Source organism: Sylvia atricapilla, chromosome 1 (genome assembly GCF_009819655.1).
Source record: "Sylvia atricapilla isolate bSylAtr1 chromosome 1, bSylAtr1.pri, whole genome shotgun sequence".
Lineage (NCBI taxonomy): Eukaryota > Metazoa > Chordata > Aves > Passeriformes > Sylviidae > Sylvia > Sylvia atricapilla.
The window spans coordinates 43,865,617-43,882,909 of record NC_089140.1 but is presented as its reverse complement, the minus strand read 5'-3'; the positions used below and the strand labels follow the sequence as shown (position 1 = coordinate 43,882,909).

The 17,293-nt window shown below is 38.6% G+C and overlaps 1 protein-coding gene across 1 annotated transcript in view; it reads right to left on the bottom strand.

Annotated features, from left to right (window-relative positions):
- TMEM108 (transmembrane protein 108) overlaps positions 1-12,454 on the bottom strand; it is a 157,506-nt gene extending 145,052 nt beyond the window's left edge. Inside the window, exon 1 of the mRNA XM_066320875.1 lies at positions 12,392-12,454. The gene's annotated coding sequence lies outside the window, so the exon portion shown is untranslated. The remainder of the gene's footprint in view (positions 1-12,391) is intronic.
- Positions 12,455-17,293: the final 4,839 nt, after the last annotated feature.

The window sequence follows — 17,293 nt, the reverse complement described above, 5'->3', positions numbered from 1 at the left end:
AAAGGTTCAATTTTTGTAACTTTTCAATGTTTTCCTCCATAATAAAAGAAGAGAGTACAAAAACTTCCTGCTTGAAGAAAGGGCTCTCTTGAAGCACTTTCACACTGGAAATCTGCAAGAGTCTGAGTGTAATTTTGCAAAAAGTAAAGGAAATGTTTTTAAAGTAATCTTTTAAATACAACTAAAGGTTTAGTTGAGTAAGTCTGGTGACCTGTGAAAAAGAAGAGAGAAGAAAAAAAAAAGTTCTACCTGCATTAAGGTGACTTTATATGAGTAGGAGGCACTGCCAATCCTTTCATATAGATAAAGAGTTACAAAATCGGAAAAGACTTATACTACAGATCAGCCTCTCTCTCTAGATTACAAGGTTAGTAATTCTGGTAAAGAAATACAGCCACTTCCATAACGTGGTACTGAATCCACAACTTTTCCTGGGTAACCAGAAAACCTACCTACCACTGAATTCTCCAAGGAGGTTGGAATACAAAGCCCAATGTCTACTGCAGTCTGTAAACCAATCACTTAATAAACCACCTGAGAAGACCCTCAAGAAGTAACAATTCTACTTTTTCAGACCCTTTTAAGTCAAGGGGTCACACAATGTCTCTTCCAATTTCACCATCCAGTCATTAAGGTTTATAAACTGCTCCATTATTACACAAAACACACGGATTCATCTCAGCAAATGTCATTCCACATTGATGAACTACTGCTGCAACAAAGAATGAGCCTCTGAACAAAACTCATTTAAGAACCTCAACCTTACCTAGACAGGAGGAAGAAATTATGGGCACTCTGTCCTTCAAGTTACCAAAAAGGGTACCATTTTTTTCTGTTGCGTAACACAATGGAAAACATGACACCTGAAACAATCCTGCTTTGGCATGGCAGTAATTGAGTTATCTATGATCTTTTCCATCATCTGCTGGGTAATTATGTGAATTGAAAGACAGTATAAATACACTGTAATTATTAATTAAAATTAATACATTAAACTCCTGGTATTTCATTTCACAGGTCAGAATAGAGAAATTATTTTGAAACCCGAGTCTCTACTCCTGTTCATACCAAACGGTAACCTTCTTTAATAACTGGGAGAGAATATCTGAGAGGACAGTGGCTTAAGGACATAGCCTTGAAAGTACATGGTCCAGAATCAAGAACAAGTACAGAAAAGTACCTAGTTTTTAAAGTGATTTATTATCTTATTAGACTACTATGGCACTCTTCAGTTAGCTATTGATACATTTTGAATTATATCTTCACTGAATAACAAAGAATAAAAATATTAATAGTTGAATTTTTCCTTCCTATGAATAAAAAGTAATAAACAGAAAAGCTGTGGAGATGACTAACTAATGCTTGCCATTCATCCCTGATGATTCTGGAGTGTTCATTAATTTTTTCTGATCTGAAGTAAACTATAATGTGCCAGCCTTTTAAATAAACAGAAATGATGATGGTATCAAATGATGGTGTTCTTCAGAAGATTATAAAAACATGGTAACATAACACTGTTTTACTGCAAAATGACAGAAGAAAGTCTGAATTTGAGCAAAATATAATTTTCAAATGTGCTAAACAATCATGTAGTACATAAAGTAACAAAAATAAGATAAACTCTGAGCGGAGACGTCTAACTAAAAGCACTGCATAAAAACATTGCAATTAAAACTATGATCACTAATAGCATAGGATCAAAATCTTTCACATTGACTCATGAATCAGTGGGGGAGAGAGTAACTGATTCATGGTTATTCAAATAGTTCCAAAACAGAAACAAACAAAAAATAAGCTTCTTTATCTTGATGGATGACACCTTCTGGAGAAGCACATTTTACAACAACTTTATCCACGACTTTGGGGCGTAACTGTTTTGGAAACAAGAAACCAGTATCATGTTCAAAAAAGTCATGCCTACTTTAGTGATCTCTAGGACCCCATGGTTTCTAAATAACCCTAATTTCTTGCTATTAAATCTTCATCATTCTCCTGTGATGTCCTGCCTTAATCATTGAAAACAACTGCATGAAAACACAATAATAATTTCAACCATTAACTCAATAGAAATTTTACTTTTAATTTCAGTAAGAGATCTCCTGTGCTTTTCCAAAAATATGTATGAAGTAATCTGTAGTCTGCAGCCAAGGCACAGGCATAAATTACTAAAGATTGCCTCATATTTAGTAGAGACTTGATTATCCTCACAGTAGAAAATGCTGCACCAATGGGAGAAAATGCCCCTGTGGATTCCCTTGAGATTGTATTTCCAACACCAAGTTAAAAATTCAAACAAAACCAAAATAAAAAACACCCCTCCAAATCTAACAAAACCAAAACCAAATTACAACCTAAAAATAAATAAATAAAAATAAATCAAAGTTCATAAAACAGAAGGAGACAGAGCAAATAAATTTAGCCATGGGACTGGTCCCAGAAACCAGTGAACAAACATGCACAGAACCCATCTCTGTAACACCTCCTGCCCTTCCCCTGCAGCACTATGGTAGGTATCAGCTACTTTTACTGTTCCTGACCAGGATTTGTGGTCAGTGTTATTCTGGAGTAGTCAGCATTTTGGATGATGGTGATGTTAAAGCAAAGCAGTGGGCAGCCTGATCTTTAGTAAAAGGAATTGGGCAAGCCCTCTTAAAACATAAAACTAAGCTTTCATTAGCTCCTTTTCTCATCACGTTGTGCATGCCAGGAGGGACATCTGAACAGAACCCACCTCTGCAGCTAGTTACTGCATTTAGACTGGGTCTGCAGTGCCAGAATGCAAAGAGGTGGATTACTTCTGACCTTTACCTAGTTACAAGTATACCCAGCTGTCAGCTACAGCTTGTAAGCTCCAGTGACAAGAAATCAGCTTCAACAGTCCTTTGGTGATCACATTTCACAAGCTTTGTTGCATTTAGAAAGCAAAAATGACTATAATTATTTTAACTATTTAAAAATAATTAAATATATAATTCATAATATAAGGTATAAAAAAACCTGATTACACCTCAGATGATAATCCTCATAATAACAGAGTGAAGTTGTGCAGGCTCTCTTAAAGAATGAGAATCTTAGCTTTTAACATCTACACAAAAATTTGAGTGCTGTGACATAGGGATGAGGGAAACAAAAAATAGTGTTGTGTTTTGGTTGATTTTCAACAAATAAAACTAACAGAACTGTTAATTGCTTTGCAACATCAGTAGAGGCACTCTATTCCAAAAAGGTACTTGAATGTTGTCCATTTTCATGCAGTATTGACTACACAGCAAGTAGTTCAGTATAATTCCTAGCATATCTAACTTAGAAAGAAAGACAATACAAACTCCCTATGGAAGAGATGCCATATTGCAATTACCTTAATTTAAAATTTTATTTAGTCAGACTACTTCTTTGCAGCAAAGGTAGAAAGAAGGTTGATTAAACCAAATACACAGAAGGTCCTAAGGGAAGAGACACTGCCCGATGATGAAATCACTCTCCCAGGAGTTGAGACTCATAGTTTCTATTTTTGTCATTCCTGTTATCATAGTGTTTAGACCTTGGGAGGAGGATATATGGCATCTGTATGATTTTACCCAACACCATACTACCACTCATAAATAGCTACAATAATTACGATGTAACTACTCACAGAGCACTGCCTAACACAGGTCAGATGCTGCCTCAGAAGGGTATTGTAACATTTAATTATTGCACAAAAAACACTGGGAAAGCCTGAGGCTAGGCCATTGCATCACTGCAAGGTTGTGTGCCACAGCCACTGAACAGTATTACTAGAAGTCTGAAGAAAAATAGTGAATGATCCCATTGTTGTAGCAGCTCTGAGTGTTTTTCATAACCCATATGAGACAGGGAAAATGAAGGCAATTCAGCAAGACGTAGGGTTAAACTGGAGATAAGAAGCACTAAAAAAAAAAAAAAAATGTGTGGAAAAATTTTCACAGCTACCCTTCCTGCAATGTTTCAGTGAGTTCTCCTCTCGTCAAATAAGAACTTACAATTAGTCTGTGAACATCCCCTGAGGATAGCTATCCATGTCAGATTTCAGGATATTAGATTAAACACAGAGCTTATGTTACTTGTGCAGAGTGTGAGAATTATCTTCCCACCCCCTCAACGCCTTCCCCCACTCTCTCCCAGGCTCCCGCCTCGGCACCAAACTTCAATGGCGCTGCTATCAGACTGAGTGCTAGACTGGTTCTGTACTATTAGTTGCTGATATCGAAAATCCCCTTTCCTTTTAAGAAGGAGTCACTGCTGGCAGCCGTCTAGCCAAATCTAATTCATAGGGAGCCCTGCTGGTACTCCATACCCTGTGGTTCTTAAAAACTAAACACACATTTGAGAAAGCAGCCAATTATTTCCTTTTTGCTCCACTGAAACTGATGCACACCTAAGATGAGATGGTGCTTCTGATATCTGAGGTAGTTGGAAATTTTCTGCAGTTTTGCAGGGAAAGATCAGCAGAATGGCTTCTTCTATACCCAAACTGATCTACTGATCAATCTACACAGCCTTCATACTTGAAAGCCAGCACTCTAGGGAAATTTTTGAGGAACATTTCCCTTACATGACATCACTTTTCTGTGCCTTTTTCTACCTGTGCAGGAGAAAATCACAGCACTTCTGTCCCAGCAACTGCTTATGTAAAGAGAGAAAGGACTGCTATTTCATTAGGACTGCTTTGCTGTGATCTGCCATGTGCACAGCATATGAATTTCAGTCTTTTATTTCTGAGGTTACTTTAAAATACATGGTACCAGTTACATCCGAGAGAAACAAGGCATTAAGTTTTCTCAATTTATTTCTGACTGGGTTGTTGAAAATTACCACCTTCACTTCTTGCCAAATTTTTTTTAAACAAGTTCCTGCTTTCCTTCTCTCTTCTAAGCCTGGAAGTCAGGTGTTCTGCAACTTGAATCATGAGAGCAGCAACATAAAATTAGAAAAGATTCTGGATGGAACAAGGCTGGAAACTCAGCAGATACCCAGCTGAAAGTCACTGGGAAGTTTTATACACGTGTGTGAAGAGCACAAGGCATAGGTTTCTCATATACATATATATATATGTGTCATATATTATATATAATATAGTATATATTTTATATATATATATTAATTTTATATATAAATATAATTGCTGCTGCAAGAGACAGACAGACATGATGTCAGCCATGCCTAGTAAGTTTAGCACAGGACTATAGCAATGCTAGCATTAGATTAAGAGACACCATGTAAATCTATTTGATATGCATTTTGGTATGAAAAAAAAAAAAAAAAAAAAAAAAAAAAAAAAAAAAAAAAAAAAAAAAAAAAGCTACCTACTAGCCTGTAAATATGTTTGATATTTTTGTGATTGAGAAGCAGAATATTTCTACTTTTCCACAGAGCAAAAGTTCAAGGGATGAGACAGTCCCAGGAGGGAAACACAAAGAAGATTTTGCTTAGTGTAAAGCTGGATAAAAACAGATTGATCACCCATAAGCAGACAACTAAAATTAACCTGGAAAGGTGCAGGAAGATGAAAGAAGAATTTCAACAGCCTAAGGGGAAGGAAGAAAGATGTCACAGCCTCCAAAAGGGGAAAATCAAGGCAAGACATAAATGATGTCCTGCCTTAATGAAAGATGAAGAAAGATGCAAACTTTCTACTAGTGAGAAACAGAAAACTGAAGAATACAGTACTATTAAGTTGCCAAAGAAAGTAAAAAATAAAAGTGTGGTGGTTCCTGCCAATTGGTACCTGACAGCTTCCATTCTAAAAGCTGTTAGGTTTTGTGACAGAATCAGGAAATAAAATAAACACTGTCTGCCTAAGACATCATGTTGAGAGAGATTATACTCAAGGGCATGAAGATGACATTTCAAAAGAGAAAAAAACAATTGCAAATTAGTATCTTTATTGTGATAGGTTAAACATCTTTCAATTTAAACAAAAGCTCTGAGAATAAGACTTGACTGCACCATTTTTGGAATTGCCTTTACCATAAGATAAGGCATGAGCAGCTAATAAGACCAAATCAGAAAGAACAGAACAAGGTGACTCTCTGAAGTCATTCTTGGCTTTGAAAGTCTCTTCTGGACAATGGTGTGGAAAATTAAAAAGATTCAGCATAAAAGGAAGAGCAGCTGAACTACCTGAATTTTACAGACAATATATCCTTCCTCCAAAATTTGACTAAGCTGAGCAAGGAAAGTCAGCAGTGAATGCAACCAAATGAGCAAGAAGTACAATTCTTCAGAGTATTCCAAAAAAAGTATTAGGACAAAGAATACAACTTTTAAAAAAAGCACCAACCTTTTCTTTGGATAGCTGTAAAAGAGAACACGAGTTATGACATTGATGCATACAAAAGACAACCACAATAGAGGATTTAGGGAATTAAATACTTATTTGGTAGTTCACTGGGATGCCTAGACAATGCTGCCTGCTGATCATGTTGTTCAAATGAGACCAAAGTTGTATAATATCAGCAGTCGGCATTTTTAACAATCTGGAGCTTCAGCAACCGCACATATATTTACACCTCTTCATTTCATTCCCAAAGTCAAGCTATTACTACATTCAACCAAAGGAAGGATTTAAGGTGGACAATTAGGAAATTAGCTAAAGCCATGCAAAAAACCCGCAATCAGATCCTGCAGGTAAGACCAGGTCCAGATCATCTTTCATCTCAGTTTCTAGCAAAAAAACACCACTGTGCCTTCACCTGACATAGTCTATCATACATATCAGTTTCCCATGCCTGTTCACATTTAGAAAGAAGCCAACAGTTTAACTTTGAATCCCACACTGAAATGCATGAAAACGAGCTTCTACAGAACATTTAGAAGTCAAAATCTTTCCAGACTTTTTAAGCACTTTGATTTGACAACTCTGCAGTCAGCAAGCTTTTCACAGCCATAAACACCTAGTCGCAGAAGATGATGCTGGCTTTTACTTGTGAAACTTCACTTGTGCTTCTGCCTTCCTACTTGGCTTCCCTTGGCTTCTTAGCACTGTTGCTGGCATGCTAAATGCCAAAAGAGAGGTTTTTAAAAAGAATGTTTGCATTTGCTTTTGCAAAGGTTTGTTTTTAAGCAGTTTAACATCTAACTAAACCTAAGCAATCACCACATGCATGTAAGAAGGAATAAAAAGAAGGAGGAAAACAGAAACAAAAAAGAAAAGGTTAAATCACAAACAGAGCTTTAAAGAATCGCTTCTAGTAATCTAGCATGCAATTAATAGCACAAATACAAAAACAAATACACAAGTCACCCTGTATAGATTTTCTATACTGACTTAATTTCTTGTATGAGGATCTTTATTTACAAGGACCTCCTTGGCACAAAGTGATGCTATCTCAGCTGCAATTTCACCTTTGCAGACAGATTAGAGTTTAAAGTTCACTGTGGCCTGCTTCTTGAAAACTGAGTCTCTCTTGAATTTCTGCAGCTCTCTGTACTCCATTTACTATTTTCAGTTCTCTTCCTAAAGAGCAAAGAGTTGAAGTGTGACCTTTTTACTCACTTTAAATCTGACCTAGAAATGTATACAGCTGAAATTTAACAGACTGACCCTTAATCTGAGGACAGGCATGGTATGGCCCACTCATTCTGCAGAAAGACCAGCCCACGGATGTAAGAGTATAGCCAGGTCTGGTGCTTAGTTTTAGAAGTGGAATTTAGTTCTCTGCTTTGCATTATCCTGGGCTAATCTCAGTGGCCATCTGTATGAGGGGGTGGGATAAGGGCATTTCTCCACCCCACAGAGCTGATATGAGGTTGTCCTCAAAACTATGGCTCATTATGGGTTGGGAGGAAACAGCCTAAATAATTAAATACCTAAAAGTCTCCCAGCTTTCATTTCTATGCTTGGTGAGAAACCAGAGGAAGCACTCTGACAACTGCATAGACACGTTCCTGCTTCTTTCTTTCTGTCAGTAATGAGCCTTATATTATATTATAATATTATATATTATATAATATTATTATTATAATAAGGCTCTCTTATATTAGCCTCATAGCAAGTTCATCTTTTTATCAGATTTCACAGTCTGATTCTATGCAATATAACAATATAAATAATGTAATTATTTTCCATACCAGATACCAAACAAGACACCATAATCCCAAGCTTCCTCCACTCACTGGTGAATTCCCCACCACATTTGACAATACTTAGCTGCATCTAAAAGAATTTTCATCGCCACTGTCTCCTACCACCCTGAAAAATACACTATCATTCACTGTTAGAAATAGTAATTAAACTTGTAAGGGCCGGGTCACCAAGTGGAGTAAATTATGTACATTCAGTGTCATCAACATGAATAAAATGCTATCAAAACAACTTTATCTTCCACCTAATCATCAAGAAACAACTGCTGCATCTCACGGGCTGCTTGAATAAATGAATAAGCAGAAACAAGTGTTTAGGTATTCTTTACTAAAGAATACAGAATACTTTCCTTTTAGAAACAAATTCAAAACAAAGTTGAAACAATTCCCCATCAAAACCAAAAAAATGCTTTTTGTGTGTTTGGACTGTGATCTTTGTTCATACAGTTTTCCTTTTGATGGGTTTTGAATATAATGTTCTGTGAGTAGCGACCAGTGTTAGTAGTAATAGAGGCAAGAACAAACTCACTTGATTATTAGGTGGCTTCGTTGTTACTTCTGAATCTTAATGTCTGCTTTGGAAGAGCTGACTTGTGAAGCTAACTCCTTCAGGATTTAGCTCATAAAGGATCAGCAACTTCTAGCATGATCTTGAGTACCAGCAAGTGAAAAACCTGGGGTTGCTAGCTGCTATCTCATTTTTTTTTCTTCAGGCAGCACTGGGAAACACTGCAAGGCAGAACTTATCACTGGGGACAAGGGATCAAGAGGGCTGAAATTAGAAAAGACAGTTTGGCTGCTTTCAGTTCAAGTGGAAGTATTATGAAAAAGTGTTCAGAATTATGTCACACAGGGCAAATGTCACTGCAGTTAGTAAGATCTCACTGTGCCAGCAAATGTCAGGACAAATTACACAGCAGGACAGGTGAGTTATATCTCACACTCACTTCCAAAAGAAAAAGGCTTCCCCTCACTGCCAAGAACCTGCTCCCATTTCCAAGATGATTTAAATCAACCTGCTCTTATTCAAATCAAAACAGCATAGAGGGAATACTATAGTGACATGACGTGGGATCCTTCCCCACTTGCACGGATGAAATGCTTTGATTCTCCACCACCTTTAAACACCATCACCTCAAGGCTACAGAGTTGTATATGTAAATGGCTGCCTGCAGGTTCCTGAAGGCACTGCTTACCATGATGACGAAACTGTCCCTATGCTCCTGGGTCATACCCATCTAATCTTTCTTGCCTCTTTGATCATATATTCTTTGCAGAAAGATGCATTTGCAATTTATGTGGGACCCAACATGGTATGCAGAACAACTGAGGCTCCATCAAGGCCTGGGGTCCCTTATCACTTCTAGAAAAGTGAATAATAGGAACATAAAATTCAGTGCACCAGAAAGGAGAAAGACAGGGCTAAGTCATTAGCAAAATCTTTTTTTTTTTTTTTTAATTTAATTATAAGGAATTATTTTACTGGACTGTAAACTCCTAGCAAAGTGAACTCATTTTGATTCAGCTATCCTTAGTTTAAAAATAAATGTTTCAATTAAAAATTACCAGTGCTTCAATATGGAGAAAAAATGTGTCCTTATGTTTGAAACTAACAAAAAAACCCACCACAAAACTAAAGCTACAAAATATTTGGATGAGTTGAATGAAATTTTTATTCAGTTTCTAATTTTTCTAATCTAGGACAAATGAATATCAACTGAAATTCACAGAGTTTCTTGTAATATTGGAATATCTGTGTTGGGTGTAAACCAGAAGGTCATTTGTTCTTTCAGTTCCTAAGCTTCGTTTGGTGTTTCAACCATTTCTCAGCCAGAACTGGATAAACACAGACAAAATGCTATCAAGAATAATGCCCACAAATAAACCACAACTTAAGAGCTCAAAAATTCAAATTCTGGCTTTGATTTAAGCCACTATTACCTCCAGCTATTTATTCTATTCAGCTAACATCAAGAATCACTATAAAACATATACAATATAAACTATACTATACACACACTACACCAATACAAGAGCCACGACAGGAGATCATCTCAGGTGCTTTAAAGCAGGGAGTGCACAGCACTGAAAGAATGATGATGTTTTAGGTGAACACCAAGATCATTCACAGAGGTAGCTGAGTTGCAAGCTCTCATTTCCACACAGCAACACTGCAGAAAGAACAGCCTTTGGCAACGAAAAGTAACAAAGCAACTCTGGGGCTCTAACAACATTTCTGCTGTGAAACAGCACCAATAAATCCAGTTAACTAAGACACTGCAGAATACTCTGACCCTGTACATTTTTCTTAGCCACTAGTACAAGTTCTTTTCAGATACTCAGATACTCAATTTGTGTGCAGCTCTGTCATCAACTGGTGTTCTGAATGGCTGGGCTTGAGCTATGTCTGCGTAAGCACAATTTGCCCTCCATGTATTCAGTCTCTATGCCCAGAACAGCCACTGCAAGAATGCAAATCCTATTTGGAAGGATTACTTGCCACACAACAGCCAGAGGCCCTGTCCAAGGCTGGGCTCCCTGCTGTGCCAAGAAGCACAAACTCAGAGAAGCTCTGATCCAGAGAAGGACATGATTAAAGCAGGCAAGGTGGCACAGGAAATGGCATTGTCCCTTCACACATGCAGAACCAAAGCTGCCATTCCCCACTCCCGCTGTACACACCTTGAGTAAAGGTGCTCAAACAAGAAAGCACAGACCAGCAGGCATTTGTACTTGTGGGAGCTGGCAACAACTGGTGGCAATACAGACTCCTCTGGGACACTTGAGTGTGGACACCAGAGTTTACACAACCATCTGGTAGAGAAAATAAAACTCTCTAGAGAAGTGTCTGCTATCTAGACCAGATCCTACAGATTTTTATGATCTATGTACATTCTTTCCTAATAAGAGTTGTAGAAAATTACTGGAATGTCCCAAGTACTCAAGAGTTTTAATGTGTTTTTCCTTTTAAATTGTGTTTGCTATTGCTTATCTTTGCATTTTCTGAATATTTTATACATGTCATTCCTATTATTTTAGCAAGCAATGGAGCCCCCCCGCTATATCTACAGGATGCAGTGCCACAGTCTGTTACATTCCCCACCTAAGGATCTCTTCAATTTAGTTCTTCCACAAAAGAAGGAGATTGGTTATCTCACACTTGTAGAAATGGCAGACTGGTAACACTGGTGGTCATATTTCCATACAGAATAGAAGCAATGGCAGTGCACTGCACAGGATTGTTCCCGTATAATTTAACACCGGCTGGTGAAAATGGAGAAATTAGGCATCACGCTGACTTGAGCTGAACCTCCTCTCTTCAGCCTCTCTGGCTTAAAGCAGAGACCAGCTAAGCCCAGCTGCAGCTGCCTCTTTTTCCAACTGCTCAGCTGCCTAATTTGAGCTCCTGAGTAACATAGAGATGGTATGGTTTTGCTTTGTAGCAAACTTGTGTTGAGCCAAATTGTTGAAATATGAAGAAGTCCCACATAGCCATTCTCCAGACATGCAGAACTACATCATCTCGAAAATGAGAAATTTTACTTTAAAACAAGTCCAGTTCATTATTTATCAAGTGTTTCTACCAGTTTCAAGTGGCTTTTTGAAAAATCTGTGTTTTGTACCTTCCCTGAAAACAACTCAGTAAAGGAAACATTCAGAGTAAGAGACAGGGCATGAGGCAAAAGACGCCCAGCAAATCTATCAAGCTCTCCACTACCTTTGCTTAGACCAGTAAGTAATTATTTTTACTAAGAGGGAAAAAGAGGAAAATTAAGCAGGTTTTGTAACAATCCTGAAAGTGAAACACTAAAACTGTACAAAGAAAGTGACACAACTTGCATCTCCAGTCAGAGACATTTTCAGGCATCCAGTTTAGAGACTTTCTCTAGCTGCTACACTACGTTCAGGTTTCAAGTCTACTTCAATCTACAGCAATGATTAAGCACATAAAAAAGATGCCTTAGGTGAGCAGGAAGGTCTTCTATTAGCACATGCTAAAAATAGACAACCTGTAGAGCCATCTGAACAGATATTTCATATAATAAAATTTTGAATTTTACAGGCCCTGAGGATCCAAATTTATCGTTGGCTTTTGAAACTTGAGGCTTATTTGGGTCTGTGTATCATCCATTTATGTTATTAATAACTGGCCACAGTTATTAGAAGTCAGCCACCAGGTTGAACAAGCTTTGGAGAACACCTCCACTATTATCTTGGGCAGTGCCACAAAAGAGAGCTTCACTAAACTGAAGAGAGAAACCAGCAGAGAAATCCATTTGTGTCTTACCTTGTAATGGGAAGAGCAGATGCCTTCAAACATATCTATATCCATACAGTCCATTGGTTCAGAATGGTGGTCTTCTTGGGGGTCAAAACTCTTCCAGCTTCTTGCTTTCTTATTTTTAATCTGCCAGCTGGTACAACCTGTAAATTTACAGAAGTGGGTGTGTTATTCCAAGATGTTTATTCATCTCATTTTATAAGGCATTCAATTTAAATACATATGGCTCTGTGCCATGTGACTCCTATTGCCCTCCAGAGCTTTCAGTGTAATGGATTACAGACCACATTGTTTCTGTAGGTTATTGATTTTTGGGAGTATGAGTAGAAGACTCCTTAGGATTTCTTTGCAGACTCAGACTTTCCAGACTGTCACATTCCATATGTGTATATCCTACAGATTTCACAACATGCTCCTAATTTTATGAAATTCAAACACTTAACGAAAAACATGGCACAACTTGCATCTCTGAATTGTCAATTTCTTTGTTAAATTATCCGTTAAAGGTTGATTCTTATGGAAAAAGACTAAATTCAATTTAAATATTAGTTTCAGAATAAGAATGCTACTAATCTGAGAAACTCGACGTTGACAGATTGGTCAAGATTTATATTCAGCAATCAAGGTAATAAAAAAGAAAAAACTTTCCCCAAAAGTGACCCTGGCCACTCTTCAGTGGTTTTCAGGAACAAAATGAATTAGTGGGACAGCAGGAAAATTCAATCAGAGATTTTGTTGGTGGTGTTTTTTTTAACTACTCAGGGAATCACAGTGAGATTCCTCAAATGTATTCAGAGCTGCAGTGCCTTCCAGGTATCTAAATTTGATCATCTGAATCAAATGGACCTCAGAAAACCAAGCAACAGGTTCTCTGCTTATACAGTAGAGTTTTCCTTTGTTAAAGCTATGAGGGAGCCACTTACATATGCTTGACTCCCCACTGTAGATTGTTTAGCACAAAGAGCATTACCTCTGCACCTGACACTCCTCCCCAACATCTTGATCCCCACATGCAGGATCCACAAGCAGAACACATTTTCATGGTGGATCTTTCAAAAAACATATTGCAGTTTTCATGAAACTGCAATTAAACAACGGAGTGTAATTATCTGTTTACTGGCAGACAGACAGCCCGTGTTAGCTCAAGAGCTGCTTTGCTGAGCTGTATTCAACTGCTCAAACAACTGTTTCATTATGAGATTTCACCAGACACCCCAGCTCCAGCACCATGGCACAGAAAATGGGATGCATATTTGCTGCTTTCCACATTTTGGCTCCTGCTGCTTAAAAGCCGTCCCTGCTCTCCACAGAAATTGTTTATGAGTATTTCAAAGGTTAGTATAGCTTTGTGTATATGTGGTTTGTACTATACACATCATCTGCAGGCTGCTCTCTCCCTCCCTTTTTTATTATGGAAAATTGAAAATTAACTCATTTCAGTCAGAATGCCTAAAAATCCTAAGTGGTGATGCAGGAACCATTAGTAGCCTTATATCCTGATGCAAATTCTTACCATGAAGGGCAGCACACAAAGCCACCCATCCCTGCATGTCACACACTGATAGCACATGTTACTACGTCTGGTTTGATTGCTATTCAGATCTGAAACTCCTGATGGAGCTAGAAAAAGCCTTGATCCTGGGACATGTTTTAAGGGATCTGTGCCTCTGCCTTGATGCAGACAGATCTCAGATCTGAAAGGTAACCCCAGAATCCTTGATTTTGAATCACCAAATAATAACAACACTACACAGGCTCTCCTTTTACTCCCAACAAGTTTTAGGACATGGTTTCTGTGAAATAAAAGACTTGTCCTTCAGAAGTACTGGATAAAATGACTTAACATGAGGAAAAAATACAACATGCATTCTTGTAAATTAAACACCACAGTGCAAACTGCTAGGGAAAAATACTGAAAATGCCACACTATGCAGGTTATCTGAACATTTGCAGACTATATTTGTATTCAACCCACGGTTTTGGACCTCTCTAATTAGAACAAATCCATGTTCTTCATGACAGTGGAGCATGCAGAGACTGGAACAGGGAAGCATCTTGCATTGCAATTCTTCTATATATTACAATTGCTGCACCATGCTTTTGCTGGGATTTTGGCATACTACTGTGTCACTCTTTCAGAATACAAATCAAACATAATGTCAAATACCTTCAAATAAATAAATCTGGTCTTAAGACACAAAACCCTCCTGCCATCTCAGACCTCTTGGATGGACCTGTAGGTCAGGAGAGGCAGCCAGCAAGTTTTCATCATCTCCGTTTCCCCGTAACACCAAGGAGTCTTAAAGCAAGCAGGGCTCAGACAGAGGTGAGTGGCTGCTGTCCTTTGAATGGTGGGGCAAAGAGGAGCTTCACCGAAACACGGACTAGGACCACTCCACTTGGCAGAAAGAGGCAGCAGGTTAAGAAAAGTGACATGTGGAACACAGGCCTTGGCATGTGCCTGGATGCAGGTAAAGAGAATTTTGATAACGCTGTTCCTTAGCATGGATCATACCTCTGGTGACTCTGAAAAGGAAAACCGTATTTTAGGTTTCTTTGGTGACTTTCAATCCTCTGGAAGAAAAAAAAAAGTACAAAGGGTGGAAAGATACTGCTCCACTGACTTTGAGTGACCTGTTAATAGTGGAACTGGATATGGACTAATGATAAGGACAAGCTACAACTACTTCTGAGCTAGGAAAGACTCCCAGTATGCCTGTGTGATTTTCAAACACCAAAGAATTCTATGCTTCAGTGTACATGTGTTATGAAACACCAGAATCAACCTTATTGCACAACCTCCATTTTACAACCACCATGAAAGACTCCTAAATGTAATCCTCCACCATCTACTCTAGAGGACTACCACTGGATTAAAATATGAATGTCAGTGATCCTTTAAGTGGCCACAGAAGGCTTCTCTCACCCATTTCCTCCGTAACTAACATATTGTTGTAGTGGCTTGTCATGAAACTATTGTTGTTCCTTTAGGCATCATGATGTTTTACTGAAAGGCCATTCCTGGAAAAGTCTGCCTTAACAGGCAGCTTAATAAGGCAAAGTGGGCTGCCCAACCAAACCTTTTATTAAATCACACCAAAAGTGACTGAATTTGTGCCATTGCAAAGACTGTTGAAATTCCTGGCTGCCCCAGGAAGCATACGTACCAACCTCAGAGAAAAAACTCACACATCCTTGTTGATTCATACTAATGTCATTGTTTACAACGACAGGATACATTAAATCGTGCTTAAATTACCAGGCATAAAAGCACTTGTGGCTTGACATGTGGTCTTCCCTCAATAGCACCATAACGGGGCTGAGGTAAACCAGCCTGCTGCAACCAGCATAATGTCTCCAGATGCCTGCATTCCTCTGCACACTCCCACCCACCTCCCACCACATCTCCTATTCTTTGTCATTTTCTCTTCTTCCCACCTTTCTGTTCAGCCCTCCCTCTCCTTTTGTGCTAGCAGAGGCTGGAAGGGCAACTGGCCATGAAAATGGATTTGCAGAGCAAGGCCTGGGACTCCCAGGGGACAAGCTGGCCACAGGCAAGCAGCATGCCCACATGGCAAAGAAGGGACAGCAAAGAAGATGAAGCCAAGCTCTTCCCAGGGTCTCACTGAAAGAACAAGATGAAACAGGCACAGCTGAAAACACAAGCAACCACATTTAAACAGAAGAAAACTCTCACTGTGAGGCTGGTCCAACACAGATACAGGTGACCCAGAGAGGCAGTGTAGTCTCCAACCCCAGAGACTGGAGACATTCAAAACCCAGCTGCACACAGTCCTGTGCAACCTGCTCTAGACGTTTTGAGCAAAGGGTTGGCTACACAGCCTCCAGAGGTCCCTGCAACCACAGCAATTCCACAACCCTGTAAACAGAGCCCTGTTCCCAAATTTTTCTTTTTTTAAAACACGTTCACCATAGTATGTTACTGACCTGGCCAAATTAAAAAGTTGATCCTGAACATTGGAACCAGAATTTCATTCGAGGTCTCCACACTTCCCAAATGGAATGGACTGATGAATAAATGACTTTGAAAATGTACCCAGATACTAGAGATGCTTCTTACTCTAAGAATCATGCGGCTCCTTTTATGCTTTTCTTAGGAGAAAAGCTCCAGTGGTCACTGCCGCCTGGAGCAAGATCAGTACTCCTTCTTTCAGCATTTAATGCATTACCCACTTGTAAAATTACATTTATGTCTTGCCTTTTATATCATGCTCCCAAATGGTGACTGCCAAGGCAATTTTTAGCAAATCTTTCCCTCAGCCTCCCAGCACACTGGATAAAACTTGCTTTTCTGGTGCAGAAAGAATGAAGAGAAAGCATAGAGAATTCATTGCCATAACGAAGAACAAGTTGTACCCTTACCCAGCTCCAAAGTGCTTTTCTAAGGAAAACTGGCAAGCATGCCAGCTCATACACTTCTTTCAGAGAATGCAATCAGCAAACCAAAGGTCACAATGAGTGTTCTACCTATGGATTACATATATCATCATCAGTGGCAAGGATTACTCAGTACTAAGCAGAGATGTATCATGTCCTTGCCCAAAGAGGTGGCTAAGTGCTCTGTATAATTCATTCCCTCCATCAGCCAGGAGCAAGAGATAGGTCATTCTTTCCTACACACATCACTCCTTATTTCAACAGCTACCACACTCGTGTTACTAATGATCTATTGGTAACACCTCTAACCTCACCATTCTGAGTCCTAGTATCTTAAAGTCTGAAAAGCTTTATTTATAACAGACTACAAAGCAAATCCAAAGTTATAACTGGAGTTCACTCCTGTTTCTTTTGAAGAGTAATTCAGTCTTCAGTCAGACAAGAGAGTTAATAATGAGGCTTTCTCTTTGTTTATGTCAAAAACTTAACAGAGATTTTTCATACTTCCTA